This window comes from Perissodus microlepis, chromosome 1 (assembly GCF_051167445.1).
Source record: "Perissodus microlepis isolate ML-2025 ecotype Zambia chromosome 1, ASM5116744v1, whole genome shotgun sequence".
Classification (NCBI taxonomy): Eukaryota; Metazoa; Chordata; class Actinopteri; order Cichliformes; family Cichlidae; genus Perissodus; species Perissodus microlepis.
This window is the reverse complement of record NC_140461.1, coordinates 13,193,035-13,210,792: the sequence shown is the minus strand read 5'-3', so window position 1 is coordinate 13,210,792 and position 17,758 is coordinate 13,193,035. Positions and strand designations below refer to the sequence as shown.

At 39.1% G+C, this 17,758-nt stretch overlaps 1 pseudogene; it reads right to left on the bottom strand.

Annotated features, from left to right (window-relative positions):
• Positions 1-3,369: 3,369 nt before the first annotated feature.
• LOC146393534 (uncharacterized) lies at positions 3,370-4,513 on the bottom strand (annotated as a pseudogene).
• Between the last annotated feature and the right edge of the window lie 13,245 nt (positions 4,514-17,758).

The following is a 17,758-nucleotide window of genomic DNA, read 5'->3' as shown; positions in this document are numbered from 1 at the left end:
AATTCTCGAGAATAGAAATCTCACTGGGGCAATAAGTATCACCTGGTTTGTGAGTAATAAAAGAGAGACTTGGGAAGAATATTTTTTTTCTTTTGCATATTGCATGCAGTGATAATACGCTAAAAAATTTAACACTGAGTTTTTGGTAAAATCTATTTTATTACTCCAAATGCTATTAACTAGGCTCAGTATTTTTATCATTGGTTTTATGTAAGTTTAATTTGCTGTTCAAAATTTGACTGGTCAACACTGATTATAGAAATACAATGCAGAAAAGTGTCATGTTTTAGGCTCTTTTATCTTTCACATGTATAATCCCATATATATCCATAGGCCAATAATTCTCAAACAATATTAGGACTCTAGATCCTGTTTCGTGCTGTGCAGATCAAACATCCATCTCTGAAAACACAATTTGCTGGCAACGAAGCTACAGTGAACTTTGTAGTGGAAGAGACTTGCTGTGATTTTTCTTTCCTGGTAAAGCAAAATGGTGAAAAGTTAGCATCAGGAGGAATGTTTTGCTGGTGTGTTTGTTAAGCATGTCCTGGAGCTGTAGGGAGCAGTGTACTGGGAAAACGGCACATTATGGAAAAAGTGAGGGAGGAAAGTGGCAGAAGGAGGAGGGATCTTTGATGAGGCCCCGGGAGTGTCTCTAATGAGAAGCAATGTGAGAGAGCTGCGTCTTTCTTTCACTGCAAACAGAACTGTGCGACAATGTTATAATGAAGCCAAAGACATAACCAACGGCTGTAATTAAAAATCACAAAATCACCATTCTGCTTCATGCCTTCAGAAATGCAAACTCCAACAGGGGGGGATGATGCTAGGCTTGCTCTGACAGTGTGATTTATACTGTATCCAGAAACTGAGCTGAGCAATTCATCCTGTGATTAGTCATTTTAGCAGATATCAGAAAGGCCAAAAATAATATGTGAGATTCATCATGTTAAATCGTAGATGTTGGATATGTGACCATGGTTTATTAATCACTATGGCGACTTTCAAAATCCATTGAGGCATTCCATCAAAGTCACAGTAACAATATTTAAAGTATAAAGGTGTACTTATGTATTTTTTTCAGGTTGTTTATTAATTTATTATGCTGACTCCTGTCAATGTGAAGCATCGTCATATACATAGTATACTGGATTTTATAGTAAATAGAAACTGACCCTCAAACCAAAGTAAACCTCTCTTAAATATATTGAATGGGGATTGGACATGTCATATATCTATGGCACTGGCCAAAAATTAGGAATAAATTCAAACACATGCCGTTGTGGGTCAGAAGGTATATGTGACTGACTGAGGTTGCATTAACTGTCTTATCAATGTATCCTTAGGAATGATGTCAAGTATTTGTATGGTTACAGTTTGTTTGTTTTTTTGTGCTTACAAAGCAACAATATGAAAGCAACAATATAAAATCCCATTTTTGATTTCAGATGAAACTGCTGCCATCTGTCATCTTTATTAATGTGGTTTCTCCTCTTTAATTCATGGGGCTGATTGGCTGCAGAATACTCACCTGCATGCACATAAAGCCCAAAAATGCAGGCAGGTCCGCTCTGTCTCTTTCACTTTCCCTTACCCTCTTCACTTTTGACATTACTCTTTAGTTATGCTTTGCAGTTTAGTTTTGTTTAGTAATTATTAACTGAGACAGATTTCGTGGCAATTCTGTTTTTAGTTTTGTTTCTATTAACTTAGATTACCAATATTAGTTTAAGAGATAAGCCTGACATTTTTCCACTGTCTGTATTCAGACATATGTCATTAAACACTTTGGTCAGAGCGGTTTCAGTGCTGTGGTTCTGTCTAAAACCTGACTGGAAGGCATCATAGCAGTTATTCTGTTTTAAGAAGTAATTGAGCTGTAGAGAAACTGCTTTTTCAATGATCTTACTTAAAAATGGGAGATTTGAGATCGGCCTGTAGTTGTTCATTTGTGTCTTGTCAAGATTGTCCTTTTTCAGTATAGGTTTAATTACAGCAGTTTTTACTGGTTCTGGAAACACACCTGACATTAAAGAAAAGTTGACGATCTGTAACAAGTCTGACTCCAAAGTCTTTGAGACCTTTTTGAAAAAACTTGTTGGCAGGACATCTAAACAGCAAGAGGAGTTGTTCAGTCGACCTAAGATGTCCTCCAGGTCTTTGCTGTTAATAGGGTGAAACTGTTTGATGGTGTTTAAACTGTTTTTCGGTGGACACAGTACATATCCTGAATCTGCTGTTGATGTACCAATTGCTTGTCTAATCTTTTGGATTTTTTCTGTGAAGAATTTGGCAAAGTCATTGCAGGCCATGGTCGAATGAAGTTCAGCTGCCACTGACACAGGAGGGTTTGTTAGCCTGTCAACTGTAGCAAATAAGACCCGAGCATTATGACTGTTTTTGGTGATGATGTCAGAGAAGTAGGACCTCCTTGCACTCCTCAGTTGTAAATTATAATTTGAAGTTTCTCTTTATAGATGTCATAATGAACCTGGAGGTTTGTTTTTCTCCATCTGCGCTCAGCTTTCCTACACTCTCTTTTTTCATTTTTCACCAGTGTGGAGTTTCTCCAGGGAGACTTTTTCCTTCCAGAGATAACCTTCACCTTAATGGGACCAATAGTGTCCATTACATTTAACATTTTAGCGTTGAAGCTATTTACGAGCTCATTGACTGAACCTCTGGACAGGCCAGGTGTTAATGGGAAGACATGGTTAAAGATCTCACTGCTGTATTCAGTTATACACCGTTTTGTGATCACTGCTGTTGATATATTTGTGTGGGCTGAAATTTTACTTTCAAAGAAAACACAGTAATGATCAGACAGGCCCACATCAGACACAGTAACCTTTGAAATGCTCAGGCCCTTGGAGATCAGTAGGTCAAGAGTGTGTCCTCTATTATGTGTGGCCTCTGTTACATGCTGAGTCAGCCCAAAGTTGCCCAGAGTGTTACTCAGGTCTTTAGTCCCTTTGTCCTGAGAGTTGTCCACATGGATGTTAAAATCCCCAACAATAATCACACAGTTGAAATCAACACAGATCACAGACAGCAGTTCACTGAGATCATTAAAAAAGTCTGTGCAGTATTTGGGAGGCCTGTAAACATTAAGAAACACAACTTTGGATGGGGCCTTCAGCTGTAAAGCCACATATTCAAAAGACTGAAAACTTCCAGGAGATAGCTGCTTACATTGAAATGATTCATTAAATAAGACAGCAACCCCCCCCCTCTCTCCTGCTCACCCTGGCCTCACTGATAAAACTGTAGTTAGGAGGGGTCGTCTCGATGAGAACAGCTCCACTGTTACTTTGGTCCAACCAAGTTTCAGTTAAAAACATAAAATCAAGGCTGTGCTCAGTGATTAAATCATGTTTACTACATTTAAAGATCTTTTAGGGTGCAGCTCTCTGTGTTTTGACCAGGCCACATGTCTCCTTCTGCCACCTAAAAGTACAGAAATTTTAAAACCTTCTAGTAAACAGGGTCCCAGCTTCTCCTGGGAAAAGTCACCACTGCCATAATCCTCGCAGCCCGGACCCTCCACACATCACACATCAGACTGCGGAGACAGAGCATGAAGGTGGTAGGGAGGAACTAAGGGGGGCGAGGCTGGGCAATGTAACTTCAATTGCTCTGTTGAGGGCGGGGCATGATGGCGAACCTTTGGCTGCTCTGGTGGGGGGTTTATGGGGGACAAAAAGGGATTGGGCCGGGGGGTAGATCTGAGCCTAGCATTGACCCGCTCCATCATCTCCTCAGTGAATTTCAGGTGTGGGGAGGAGGGAGAAAGGGAGGGGGAGGAGGGTGATGGCCTGTCACGGGTTTGGGGGACTGGGGAAGGTTGTGGTCCCTGGTCCTGGTTGCTGGTGTTGTTGAGAGAGTTGGAGGCAAATAGGGACCCCTCTTCTTGCCTCTGATGTCTCTCCTTTCTGAAGCTCTTCCGGGGTGGGGGCAGATGAGGCTGCTCTTCAAGGTTTCTGCTGGGCTTTGTCTGTTCTTGGAGTACTGTTTGTTCCTCTATATGAGATAACTCCTCGTTTATCTCAGCCTTGGCACCAAGCACAGATGGATGACGTATGGAATAAAACAAGTTGGAGGTGAACAGTTTCACCCCAGACTTGTTAAAATTAAATCCATTTCCTTTAAACAGATGCCTGCGTTCCCAAAAAATATTAAAATTGTTGATAAAATGCACTGAGTGGTCAGTACATGCTGATATAAGTCATTTATTCAGTGCAAACAACCTGCTGAATCTCTCGTCTCCTCCTCTGACGGGCGGTACAGGTCCACTGATGAATACAGCTGCATTCAGAGAGTTTACAGTATTTAATAATCCAGTAAAGTCCCGTTTCAGAACCTCCGACTGTTGTTTGGACACATCGTTTGACCCTGTATGCAGAACAATGTTTGTCCCAGTTGGATATTCATCTGCAATTTGAAGAATTCTCTCCTTCAGGTTGTTGACCATATCCTTAGGAAAGCAGAGGACTTTAGTGTTCTTACCGCACATCCTTTGTACATCCTTTATGGCAGAGTCACCCACAATCAGAGTTTCGGGCCTAGCCTTTAGCTTTCCCTGTGGCCTTTTACTTTTCAACAGATTTTCAGACCTTACTTCGCTACTTTTAGATGGGTGGTTGTCCGATATAGATGCAGGGTCCTTTGATAGTGGAGCAAATCTGTTCTGCAGTTTCACATTCAGTTGTTTTGGAGGTTTGTTGTTAACCTTCCTATTCACGGTTGTCCAGTCCTGTTTTCTCCCGTATACAGGGGTAGAAGAGCTTCTCTGTCTTGTAGGAAGTGAAGGCCAGTCGGTTTCAGAGATTTCAGCTCGCTGTGCTCAGCCTGTGATAGGTCCTCCCCCTTCCAGGAGACATGATTTATGTCTTGGTTTTGCACCAAGACAGTCCAAGGGAGGATTATCGCTTGAGGATTTATTATAATGCACAGAGTCTACTTTCTTGGTCATGTTATCTCTGCTCCTTAGCTGTGTACTAGCTTGGTTAGTACACAGTTAGTACAAGGTTAGTTATTAGAGTTGCCAACCGTCCCGTAAAGACCGGAATCGTCTCGTATTCAGAGAAAATATTACGCGTTTCATATTGAGCTGGAAAGGAACACAGTTTGTCCCGTACTTCAGCTAGAATGAGAAAAGACACAAAGCTGGAGTTATTCTGTCTTTATGCTGTCAGCTGCCTCTTCTTCTCTCATTCTCTCCCCCTCCCTCTCCTGTTGCTACTTCACTCATGAAACTGATCGATGATCTGCTGATCTGCTTTTCTCTCTTGTTGGTTTATCTCCCACTTTGCGCCTCAGAAAGAGGAAACCAGCGGATGTCGCACTAAACAACAGCAGCACGTTTAAGCTTGATCAGCTGTTGTTAGAATTTATTTAATATTAATTTCCAGTATCAGCTGATGTTTGCTGGAGCCACAGCTGTAAAAGCTGCCGGTCATGATATCGGTTTGGATATGTGGTGAGAGGGAAACATGAAGATGAAACCAGGAGATGTCCTTACTGAATCATCAGAGCTGAACAGGTGATGGAGAAACAGGTTTACCTTTTAGGTGACATGAATGAGTTGAAGGGAAGTGATGAACTGTTTCTGAGAGACAAATAACACCAGGATCCTTTTCTAAGTAGCTGACAGCTGGTAACTGTGCAGGGGCGGGTCTAGCAAAGTTTTGCCAGGGGCCCAGGTAGGGCATTAACAGGGAAAGGGGGGCACAAAGAAATACTTTTCTTTCTCATTCTCATTTAAAATGTCTCGCTTTTAATAAATAATTATCTGAATCTTACAACCAAAGTTTTTATCTGATGTAAAATGTATAGAAATCATACATATACCAACAAGACAGTACATCACTGTCACAACAGCGTTCGTTTTCATTCAAAGGCTTTAACCTGGTGGGCCAGTCTCTAGTCAAAATGCCCAGGCCGATCTTTTGTCCCAGTCCAGCGCTGGGCACGACATGCAGTGAATTAATCTGAGAAGGTGCATTAAAAAATAAATGGCCGGGCCAGCAGTGCACATCGCAAATTAGCTCGCATAGACAGATTAGTTGTGCCGCTTCTTAATGATGGTATCTTAGCTAACAACCCCAACTGCCAGATTCAACTTGTAATTGGCTAAAAATAGCTTAGCCTACCGGTGAGAGGGACGTTGCTAGCTGGCAGTTTTTTCAAGCGATGTTGAAATTTCCATATTCCGACACTTCAAATGCTTCAGGAGCTGTCTGCTCAGCGCAGCATCAGCACCACAGAAATACACGGATACATCCCTAGACTCGAGACAGAATTCACAATGCGTTTTCGGGACTTTTAGGTGTATGGACCAATGTTTTCTTTTCTGATGAAACCAGAAAGGTTTAATGAGCAGCTGAATTTGTCTCGCATTAACTGGCTGGACACAGAGAACAGAACTACGAACGCAGCTGGAATCCACAGCTGTGCGTGTTCATGGAGCTGCATTTTCACCTGCTGGACATCACTACCTGACAAGTTTAACTGTCTTCAGAACATTGCAGAGGCCTTATTGACAGTATTTGGCTCTACATATCTGTGTGAGCAGATTTTCTCAAGAGTGTCCTCAGGTAGCAGTCTGAATGCTGGACACTGGGAGACCTGTGTCTCTGAGTGGGAGACCAGAGATCATATTAACATGTGTGTCTCTGTATTAATAAACAGCCATATTGACCCAGTTTATTTTTCTTATCATTGTTGTGAGGAGACCATAAATAGCATTTGCATTTTCTGTTGTACAGTTCATTTGCTGTTATGGATACAAACTGTCTTTTTTTGTTTCAAAATAGCTGATAACTATTCGCTGATAGTTGCCAACATCTGTGAACAAATATAATTCTATAAAGTTTTTCTGTATAGTGTGTAACTGTTAATATAGCGCGTAATTAAATTTATTGCTAATGCAATCATGTGGCACATTGACTTCTGAGGAAATTTTAGATGGCACTTATCATCAGAAAGGTTGCCGACCCCTGCTCTAGTCCAATCACCTTTCTGCCTGCCTTCTTTCAGCCTCCACTCTGTAAACTTGAAATCTCACTGCTCTTCTGTCTCCCTTTCAAACTCATTAGTGCAACCCACCTCCTCTCCATCTCTGCCTCACCCAAGTTGCTCACAGTTCCACCCAAGCTTCCATCTTCATCTCTATCACTACCAGCATCTAGACTCTGGGGGGGATCCTGCCCTATTTTCTATCACTGCTGCTACTCCTTGCTTTATTTTCAGATAATCTAACAACTTAAACCTTTTAGACCAAGAACAAATACAAAATGTAGTTCTTGAATAATGATTTCATATATTAAGGAGAAAAACTATCCAAACCTGCCTGGCCCTGTGTGAAAAAATAAGCCCCACCCCACCATTAGTCACTCCAGACTTGATTCATGCTAGACTTGAATCAAGAAATCACTTAAATAGAACCTGTCTTGACAATGTGACATAATTTAAAAGATTTCAAAAATACATACCATCACATCACATCATACCACAATCTAAAGAAAGAGGTGAGAAACAAAGTCTCTCTATCAGTCTGAAAAGGGTCACAAAACCATTTCTAAGGCTTTGGGACTACGATGGAAGCAACCATCCACTAATACAGCGGTCCCCAACCCCCGTGCCTCGGACCGGTACCGGTCCGTGAGTCGTTTGGTACCAGGCCGCGAGAGTTGAGGTTCAGGTGTGAAATGTATGGTTTTCAGGGTTTTTATCGGTTTTCAGCGTTATTTTGTTATCGTTTGTATCGTTAACTCGGTTTTTCTGGGTCTTTTCACGTGTGTTATGAATAAATCTTCTTTTTTTCGGTACCGGTACTAGTTTTATTTTGTTGTATTTATCCGCGACACCTTAAAGGCCGGTCCGTGAAAATATTGTCGGGCACAAACCGGTCCGTGGCGCAAAAAAGGTTGGAGACCGCTGCACTAATGGACAAAATTTGGAACAGTGTTAAACCTTCCCAAGTGTGGTACGTCTACCACAATAAATAAGCACATAAATGACTCATCACACAAGAACCCAGAATAACATCGGAAGAACTGCAAGTCTCACTTGCCTCAGCTAAGGTCGGTATTCATGATTCAACAAGAAGAAAGAGTCTGGACAAAAAAATGGGAGATAGGAGTTCCAAGGGCAAAACTACTGCTGATCAAAAAATAAACGAACAAAAAAACCCCACACACAAAGGCTTGTCTCATGTTTGCTGAAAAACATCTTGATGATCTCTAATATTTTTGAAAAAGGGACTGCTTTGCTTCTTTAGGACTGGGACAACTTGTTGTAATTGATGGAACCATGAATTCTGGTCTCTACGTGACAATACTGAAGGAAAATATCCGATCAGCAGTTCTTGCCCATAAAGCGTACTTGGGCCATGCAGCAGGACAATGATTCGAAACACAACAGCAAATCCACCTCTGAATGGCTAGAAAAACAAACAAAAAAAATATGAAATGAAGGTTTCAGATTGGCCTAGTCGAAGTAATGGTGATGGACACAAAAATAAGATTGTCTTTTATGAATTATTCCGGCTATTTAGGTTCAAATCAGTTTTATGTCGGAAAGGCACTAAGTGAACCAGAAATAATAACTCTTCTCAAAAATAAATACTAATATAATAGTACTGTAATAATAAATACTCAGCCAAATATCAGAAAAGTACTGTAATAAATTATTTGTTCTTTGTTACTTCTAATCTTGTCAAAAACACTCAGGATAAAACTAAGGACATGATGCATGATGAATGGAATTCATGTATTTGTAGAGGCAGCTTCTTGTCCTTGATGGTCTTGAACTCAAATTTGTGCCAGCAGCTTTGTTGGTCTGCATTATGCATGAGGAGAAGGGGAAGGGGCCTTCTTAATGACAAAAACACAGGATCAAATAGGATTCGTTCCTTGGAAGGGTTGGCTTAAATTTGGTGATTAAAATAAAAGACAAGCACGCTAGCCACTTCTAAAAATATTTTATATGCTAGAAAATCCTGACAAGCCCAACTAGACCTTTCTCTTGAGCTGAAAGATTGAAGTTGTGCTGTTTAACATCTGTGAATTCAGCGAACACTTTCATAATCCATCCATGTAAAATATAAAAAAATGATATTGTGTGTGATGGGACACTATGGGAGACGGGTGGAAAGATAACAAACTGTCCAAGTGTCAGGGATTTGTCAACATTTAAACAGACACCCGCTGCTTTTCTTACTGTCTCTTAACCAGTCTGTCGAGCCACACGCAGTAAATCACCAGCAAACAATTTTCCAGTTGACTGCACTTGTGCGTGTACTTATGTACACAAACATATTTATGCATGGTATTACTGTATTAATAAGATTGTGTGTTTGTGTTTGCGTGTGTGCTATAAAGATGAGCTTTTTCAAGTTCTTCATTCCCAGTTCGATAAAGATTAGCATGACTTATTTGGACTGTTATACTTTAAATACTTACTGTTCCATTAGCATTCTAGTTTGCCAGCCTGGCCTTCCAAACCTGCAGTGTGCAACAAATGTGTCGATGTGTGAGTATGCTATATCAGAGACATAGGATATTTAAATCATTTGCTTCAGTGTAAGTTTACCTCTTATTCTGATTGAAATTCTGGCTGAACATTTGACAAAACCAGACAGAAGAATGAAAGGGAAAAACAAACAGCATACATTCAGAGGATGTGATGTGGAAGAGAAACGACTGTTGGCTTAGCAAACTACCAAGCCAATTCTCTGGAAATGAGTGTAGGTTAAATACACTCTGGCAAATGTTTCAGCAGCACAACAATGTTATGAAAGCCTGAGGATGAATAACACAGAAAGTAGATTAGAGTGACGTATACTATATATTCAATGATTATTTGCTGCAAAGTATGATTTTCTCATTACCAGGATCCCCTTTTTATCACAACAGTTCAACAGTTATATTATGGTAATGGATATAAAGAAAGAAGGAAGAATAATGTGCTCCATTATGTTGTCACCATTGTATATTTAATACGCCACTGACAAGAAAGCAATATGCTTATGGAGGGTATGGTGTTCAAATGAAAAGGAAATGAACACTTAAATGTTTTACAATATTTTGTTATACTAACAAAACTGAGATGATTATTAACATTAATAATAATTTATTAAATACTGAAAAATGTCTTTATCATAAATAGCAAGTTGAAACGAGAGACCATATTTAATCAGACTCACGTTTCAGCTCATGTCACACCTGGGAATTGCTAATTAAAAATCAATGCTTTAATGCAGCTTCATCAGCACACTCCATTTCACAGGCCACGTGCAGGTAGTTTTCTTCAATTTTTAATTACACTTTGCATGCTAATATGGAAAACAAACCAAACATTTACCAGTAGGGACACCTTTTCATTTCACGGTGGGATGCTCTCTTATGTTTATGAAACAAGTAAGAGTGTCTGCCAGTGCATTACACAAGGATGATGTGTGTCTTCTTACCATCTGAGCTTAATTAGCTAGTTTGAAAATCAGCAAAATACTTGGAACTGATGATGCCTTCCCCAAGATGTGAAGGCCCACTATTTCTAATTCTGACAAGGGTGGTATTATATAACAATGTTATAACAGTAAACTTAGTTATTTCAGTCCCTTTTGGGGGGATCTTTCCAGTCATATTGTCTAATTTGCATGTTTTGGAAGGTATGCTGAGCTCTACGATGACACTTGAACTGAAGAGGACAGCTCACAATTATTCAACCCATACATGCATTTGACAAATGTGCAGCTCAATTTACATATAGTGTCAGTGTAAAATATGATGTGCCCCAGAGACCACAGTTCATGTTGCATCACTTCAACAAGTATTTTTGCCAAAATTCTTCAATTAACCTTTAACATATTGTAAACATGGACTGATGTGGTGGAAATAAATATGGAATATATACCCCTTAATTTTGAAAATGCTCGACATAAAATTTTGTCATAACTACACAAATATTTGTGGCAATAGGTTGTATGAATATGTGATTTTTCTTTAAGCTATGCCACATAGTATTTAATTGCCTGCTCCAGAAACTGCACAAAATCAGACAACATGCAGTCTGCACCCAGACACAGGCGCAGTGAGACAGCATAACTGTGACTGCAAAGTTCAGCTACATATTATGATTAGAGATAATACATTTAATTGTCCCTGTGGGGAAAGTTGGATTCACAGCTGAGTTGATCCACCATAATTACAAATCATGAAACAAAACAGAGCTTCCTACCATCAGGTAGACGACATGTCCCATACATTTACAATAAAAAACACATTTACCAAAGAAAAAAATTAATTTCTATTTCATCATTAAATGTATTTTAGCCTCAAACAATATGCTGCACTGAAGCCCCCCAGGACATAATAGCTTATTGTGCCGAGTTTGAATATAAACCATGCTATTTTGCTATCCCACATCTTGCACAAGCTTGTGTTTGACACCAAAAACCCAAAGTCAGTATGAAAATATATTTGTTGAAAGGAAAAAAATCATAGACACTTCAAATTCATTAAAAGTGACCCAAGAGATTAAATAGCCGCATATTTGAACAGTCTCAACATTGAAATCACACACATCTTCCTATGTTGTTCTGGAAAACCTTAGGTCTCAGCTTTTAAGTCAATGTTACTTTGAGTTTTCCAACCCGCCTAAACATTGAGGCAGACCGATAACCCTACATATAAACAAACCCTATAAGAGTGTCCAGGAACAGTTTAAAGAACATGACAAAAAAAACATGACTGAGTTTCCAACATTGCAGATCCCAGTCTGATGGTGATGAGCTGGCATTTATCCATAGAAATCCTGCAGTATGCTCACAGGTCCAGTGTCCATCACTCAAGAGATCGGTGTTTTTTTTTAGGTTGAAGCAAGGTGACCTACACAATATTAGGCAGTTAGTTTTAATGTTTTAAACCTGGAATGCATTCACCCACAAAGCAGCGCATGCTTATCACTGCACTTTGCAAATGCATACTTAAAAGAGGCATTATGACAAACCACTGTTATTGTGCTTCAAGCCAAGAACAAGTGTCATAAGAGAACGTGACACGGTTGACAGCTTAAGCAGAAACAACCCTGGAGAGCGCTGATGCTGACTGATCTTGGTTCTGACAGTTATTAGCCATACTCCAAACTAAGAAAAATAATTAAACACTTCTTTCATAGTGTGGCAAGAAGAACAAAGCATCCACTGCATTAAGATATGCAGCTGTGCAGTGTTAAAAGCTGAGCTAAAATCAACAAACACATGAATTACCACAGGAGTCTCTGTGATGCTTTGAACCAAGTGTGTAATCATCATCTGTGCTTCTCACTTGATCATAAGCAAAATAATGGCACTAAAATATCATTTAACCCTTGCTTCGCTGGAGTTATTTTGATTCTGACAGAAAGAAAATCTCAATATTTTACCTTTACTGGGGAATTGCTTTTTGACTGTACATTTCTTAGACACTTAGCATGTTCAGAAGTATAGAAAATATAGGGAAAGCTTCTTTGTCTTCTGAACTTTAATCTATAAGAGATATTATATATGATTGAGCACTATTGCAAATGACAAAACAAGAACAGAAAAAAGAACATACTGATTGTTTTCCAATAAACCAAGAATAGTAATGGTTTTTGTTTAAATAAAGCATTTACAGCTCTGAGGATAATTGAAGCTGTTAAATTAATTTGGACCGCTAAATGAATCATTCAACACAAAGTACTCTGTGAAGTTCTGTAACCGCTACTAATAATAAATAAGGGAACTGCCCTAGCTTTTCCCAAAGATTGCTTCTTTTTTATATAAATATTGAAGTCCTTATGGGCAACTATGTATCTGACACACTGTTCAAATCTAGATCCTGATAGATTAATATGTTTTTTTTTAGTTACTATTTAAACTATGGACAAGCAATGTATTTGTTTGCATAATATCCACTGAAATATTTTACCCTTTAAAAACTACATTTTCAATTGCGTATCCTCTGCTTAGGTAATAAAAAGAGAACGAGTACGTGTCACTTACACCCACAAAACTTACTTAGACCTCTAAAAAGAATGAGGTTGCCCAATCAATAAACTCCTGGCGAAGAGTAAGGCCACATTTCTTAAGGTCTTTATAAAACACATATTTCTTCATGAGATTCTTAAAGGTCCTCCATTAAGCTTGATTAATTAATTAACCTTGTGCTAGTTTTAAATGACCTGCCTGAGATGAACATACCAATAATGATAACCAATTTACTTAAAGGAAAGATACAAATGTTGCCTTAAGTGGGCTGTTGGCAGCACCTGAAAAAACTGTTTAATTTGAGCTGGAGGCGGAGGTGAGAAAAACACTTGCATGTTAACCACGCATGCCTTATACAAATGTCTGAGATATGTCTTTGCATTTATTTAGCAACAGCAACAAGTCTTAATCATGTTTTAGTTTAAGATTGGCTGCAAATACCAAACAAATCAGTTTTCAAGTGCAAAATAAAAACATTCTATGAAAACCTGTTATAATTACTTTGTTATCATGTTATCAGCATCCTTCAGAACAGGTTACTGATCGAGAGCATGTCTATCTTAGAGATGTAATTCTTTAACTGCTATGATTTAAATGTTTATTAATAAAAAGATCAATTTCCACTAGGTTAGTGGTACAAAGAGTAAAGCATGAAATTTAAAGATTGTGATAAATCTACAAACTCAGTCTCTAAATGCAATGCTGTTCAATCTTTAAATATTAAAAGTTCATAGTCTGTTAGTGTAAATAGTAGGACTATAGCCTGGTGTACAATTAATATAGATTCGTCTAAATCTACTAAATGCAATAATATTCATACACATTTTACATTTTAATGCCAATGAACATTAATTTCAAAAATTTATATAATCGAAGAGTGTCTCTGTGTTCAAGACGATTAATAATCATTTAGAATAATTGTGTCTCCTGTGGATTTTTCAGAAAGTTTGATTAACTGGTTATAAATTCTTAAAATAATATCTACTATTTATCCTTCACTGAAAAATCCTCATTAACAGCTGCATAAATGTAAAGCCAAAATTAATAGCCGGGGGCTCTAAAGATGAGAGATACTTTGTAAATTCTTTGAAATATAAAACATTTTCTTCTCACCTAATGTTTCAAAATGAAGGTTGGCTGATCCCAGACCTTTAATTCTTAGCAGATGTGACACAGTCTGATAGTATTGCCCCATAGTAAAAGTGTGCTTGCAAGTGCCCTCAAAAACGTATGTAACATGAGTGTTTATGTTCAGAGTTTGAAGTCAAGCAAGAAAGTTACTGTTGGCACCTGTTGCATTTACAAGGCCATGCTAAATTCTGTTCATGTCTAACGGCAATTTTTGATCATATCACATAAGATTCATTTGGTGCCAGAGTCCAAAATCATGAATTGTTGAATTATAAACCTATTTGTATGTTAAAATGTAGCTTGGTTAACTGTTAAATTTATATGCACTTTGCGGGTCTGAATTTTAAATAAGCGCACTTCCTCCAGATTTCTATGAACTCTGCCTCAGCATCAGTGTGCGTGACAGATACCTAAATCGAAATAATCCTAGCAACAAGGGAGATGACAACATTTCTCAGCAGAAACAGCTGTGCTTGAACGATAACTGAGTCATACACTGGCAGGAAGCACGGGGCTTAAATTCCCTGACTTCCTGTCCAAGTTTGACACCTAAAGAAGGGAGAGAAGAAGATGGCATACGACCCTGTCACTTAAGCTTGTGAAACTGTGCGAAAACGAAGCAAATATCCACTGACAGGCTCATGTGTACACACACACAGAGTCACTCATTTTCTACATATTGCTGCATGTGATTCACCACCTGCTATTTTAAGACCTTTTTTTGCATGTAAAAAAAAAAGCTGTGTACAATATAACTCAGATGAGTGTTATGAAGAAACCAACCTGCTCATAACACACAGCACAACACAGCATTTACCAACAAAGTTAAGGTAGTATTGTTAGTGTCCTAACATTTGGTAAATAGCGCAAAAACACAAATCTAAGAAAGCTACAGCTGGTTTTATGGTTGAGCAGAAGTAGCATGTTTGTTGTCTGCTCCACCCCACACACTGCCCATCTGTCTGCAGTGAGCTCTGCTGTCAGATAGAGGTAATGTACAAATGGCCCGTGGGCCACTCTTGCTTGTGCTGTTGTTGGTTGCTCAAACGTTGTAACAGACAAAAAGCTCAAGCAAAAACGAGTGTTAAAAACAATGAAAAGTGTCCACTCAAGCCACATTCTGTGCTTTTCATAATATATATTTTTTTATGTTTGAGGTGTTTTTCGTGGTTCTCCAGTTACCGGTGAGCTCCGCTGTTGCTCCTTCCTCTGTTCTATCCCACACGTCAGCCAATCAAGATTTGGAAGTCAGGACTGCACAGGAACGCATCTTGGGAGGGTGTAAACCCATCCCCATCCCCCCCAGAAATGAAGGAGAAAATCTTTTGTTCATTTGTTTGTTTGTTTCTACATGAGCTTTGATCATTCTCTGTAAGATTAAGGTCAGCTATTGAACAGCGTATATTTTAAAGTGAAGGCTTTAAAACCAAGTTAGTACAAACGTCACTAATGTCACATAACTTTGCCAACATGTGGCCAACAGTAATGTTTTAATGTTCTTCGTTATTAAACATTTGCACATAAATAAGTGACATAATATTCAGTACTTACTTAAAGTTTACTCTTCGGGCGCCCCTCATCCGCCGTTTTTTTTTTTCGGCAAAGTTATCCACACCCACCGCCGCGCTATGGATTCTGGGATATGTTGGGCCACAAAGTCTACACTGCCACATCCTTAAAATTCAGGGAAATGAAGGACGCATTTGAGGGCCGCATTTCGAGCAGCCTCCGAATTGGGACAGCCTTCGTCGCGTCGCTGTGACGTAATCGGCCTTAAAATGCGGCCTTTAAGGCTGCAGACCCTGAATTGGGATACAGCCTTCAAGACATGTTGAGGAGATAATTTAGCCATTTAAATCAGCTGTGATGGATCAAAGACACATCTAAAGCCTGCAGGACACCGGCCCTCGAGGCCTGGGTTTGGACACCACTGGTATAGTCCTATAGAAACCCATGGAATATGGCTTTCTGTTAAGTTCCTGCTAGTTCACTTGCTCAGCCACTCAATTAATACTGAATTTGGAAAAAAAAATCTATTTTGTAAATCTTGGTTATACTATGCTTGAAATATGATACATTAACACAGCTAACATAAACCAATGGGTGACGTTTTGAAGCCTCGAGATAAGTGTTTTTCACTGTCATCACCTTGGTGGAAGGTACAAGGATGTGTTGTTAGGCAATGAGTATGCAGTTTAATCTTTTATATTGTCTGTGGCAAAGACCCAAATGTTGTACTACACCCCAAAACTCTTCTGTTTTTATTGTAACCTAGCAACCACTATCAATACAGTACACAGAGCGATCAACACAGAAGAAATAGCCCATTATTGTTCACTACCTAAAGGCAGTGTTAAATTTGAATCTTTCATTGCCATATTTACTCCTTTTTGCATGCAATGTTCTGATACAGGTTATTTTACAAAAGGGAAGGTAGAAAGGAGTATCTCTGCGTTCTTTGAATCCTAATTGTTCTGCATGTTAACTTTATGGCTAATAGCTAATAGTAGTGATGAACAAGCAGAGGAATAAAGCCACAGTGATAGATGTATCAATACTAAGCAATAGCAACATCAGGAACAAGGAATTTGAGAAGCTCGTGAAATACCAAGGGATGAGAGAAGAACAAGAGAAGATGTGGAAGATGAAGGCTACAGTGGTCTCCGTGTTAATCGAAACACTTAGGGCAGTGACCCCCCCCCCCCCCTCCCCCCCCAGACTAGGGAGGGGTTCCAGCAGATTCTAGGAACGACATTTGGCATCTTTATCCAGTAGAGCGGAGTCCTAGGGACACCTAAGATACTAAGCAGGACCCTCAAGCTTCAAGGTCTCTGGTAGAAGACCTGAGCTTGAAGGACAAAACAAAGGCCCCAGCAGGGTGAATGAGGAATTTATGGTTTATAATTAGACCTGCAGTGAACAACGCCAGTGTGCCTCTTTTTTTCTCTGCAGACCAAAGAAATTGTTTACTTTTACACTGTAATCACAGACTAAAGCCAAGCCAGGCTCTGAAACTATCCTTGCCTATGAACCTGAATATGTCTCTTTTTTTTTTCAGGTCACTTTCTTGTGATGTATGGTTACTGCAAGTTTTATCAAGGGAGTAAGAGTCTTTCACAGTATGTTTACTTTTCTGCTCCAAAGCGCAGCCTGTGTAACTGCTACTATGATAGCAGGTAGCGGTGTTTGGGGATTTGGGATAACATACAAAACAGACTGTATGCATGTGCATGTTAATCTATACACACCTAAAACATCTGCACTGAAGACGAAATGGGGTACACACCCATACAAGATGCAGAGAATTGTGTGGTACATTATGCTTTGTGTCAGTGATAGATAGGGATGAGAAGTGATAAGAATTTAGTGACTGTGATTCCATTGTCAATATCACTTATCGATTCTCTTATTGATTTTCATTGGGTTCTCTTTGGCTTTACTTTGAGAGTGACCACCATTGCTGAGCAGCATATCAAAGACATTACATTTTTGAAAATGCATTGCATGCTCTGGGTCAAATGTTTGTGCATGTTGGAGGTATTTGCCATCTTTCTTGTGCTCAGTGTTGGGGTCATTACTCAAAAAGTAAATATTAGGCATATTTCACAGAACACT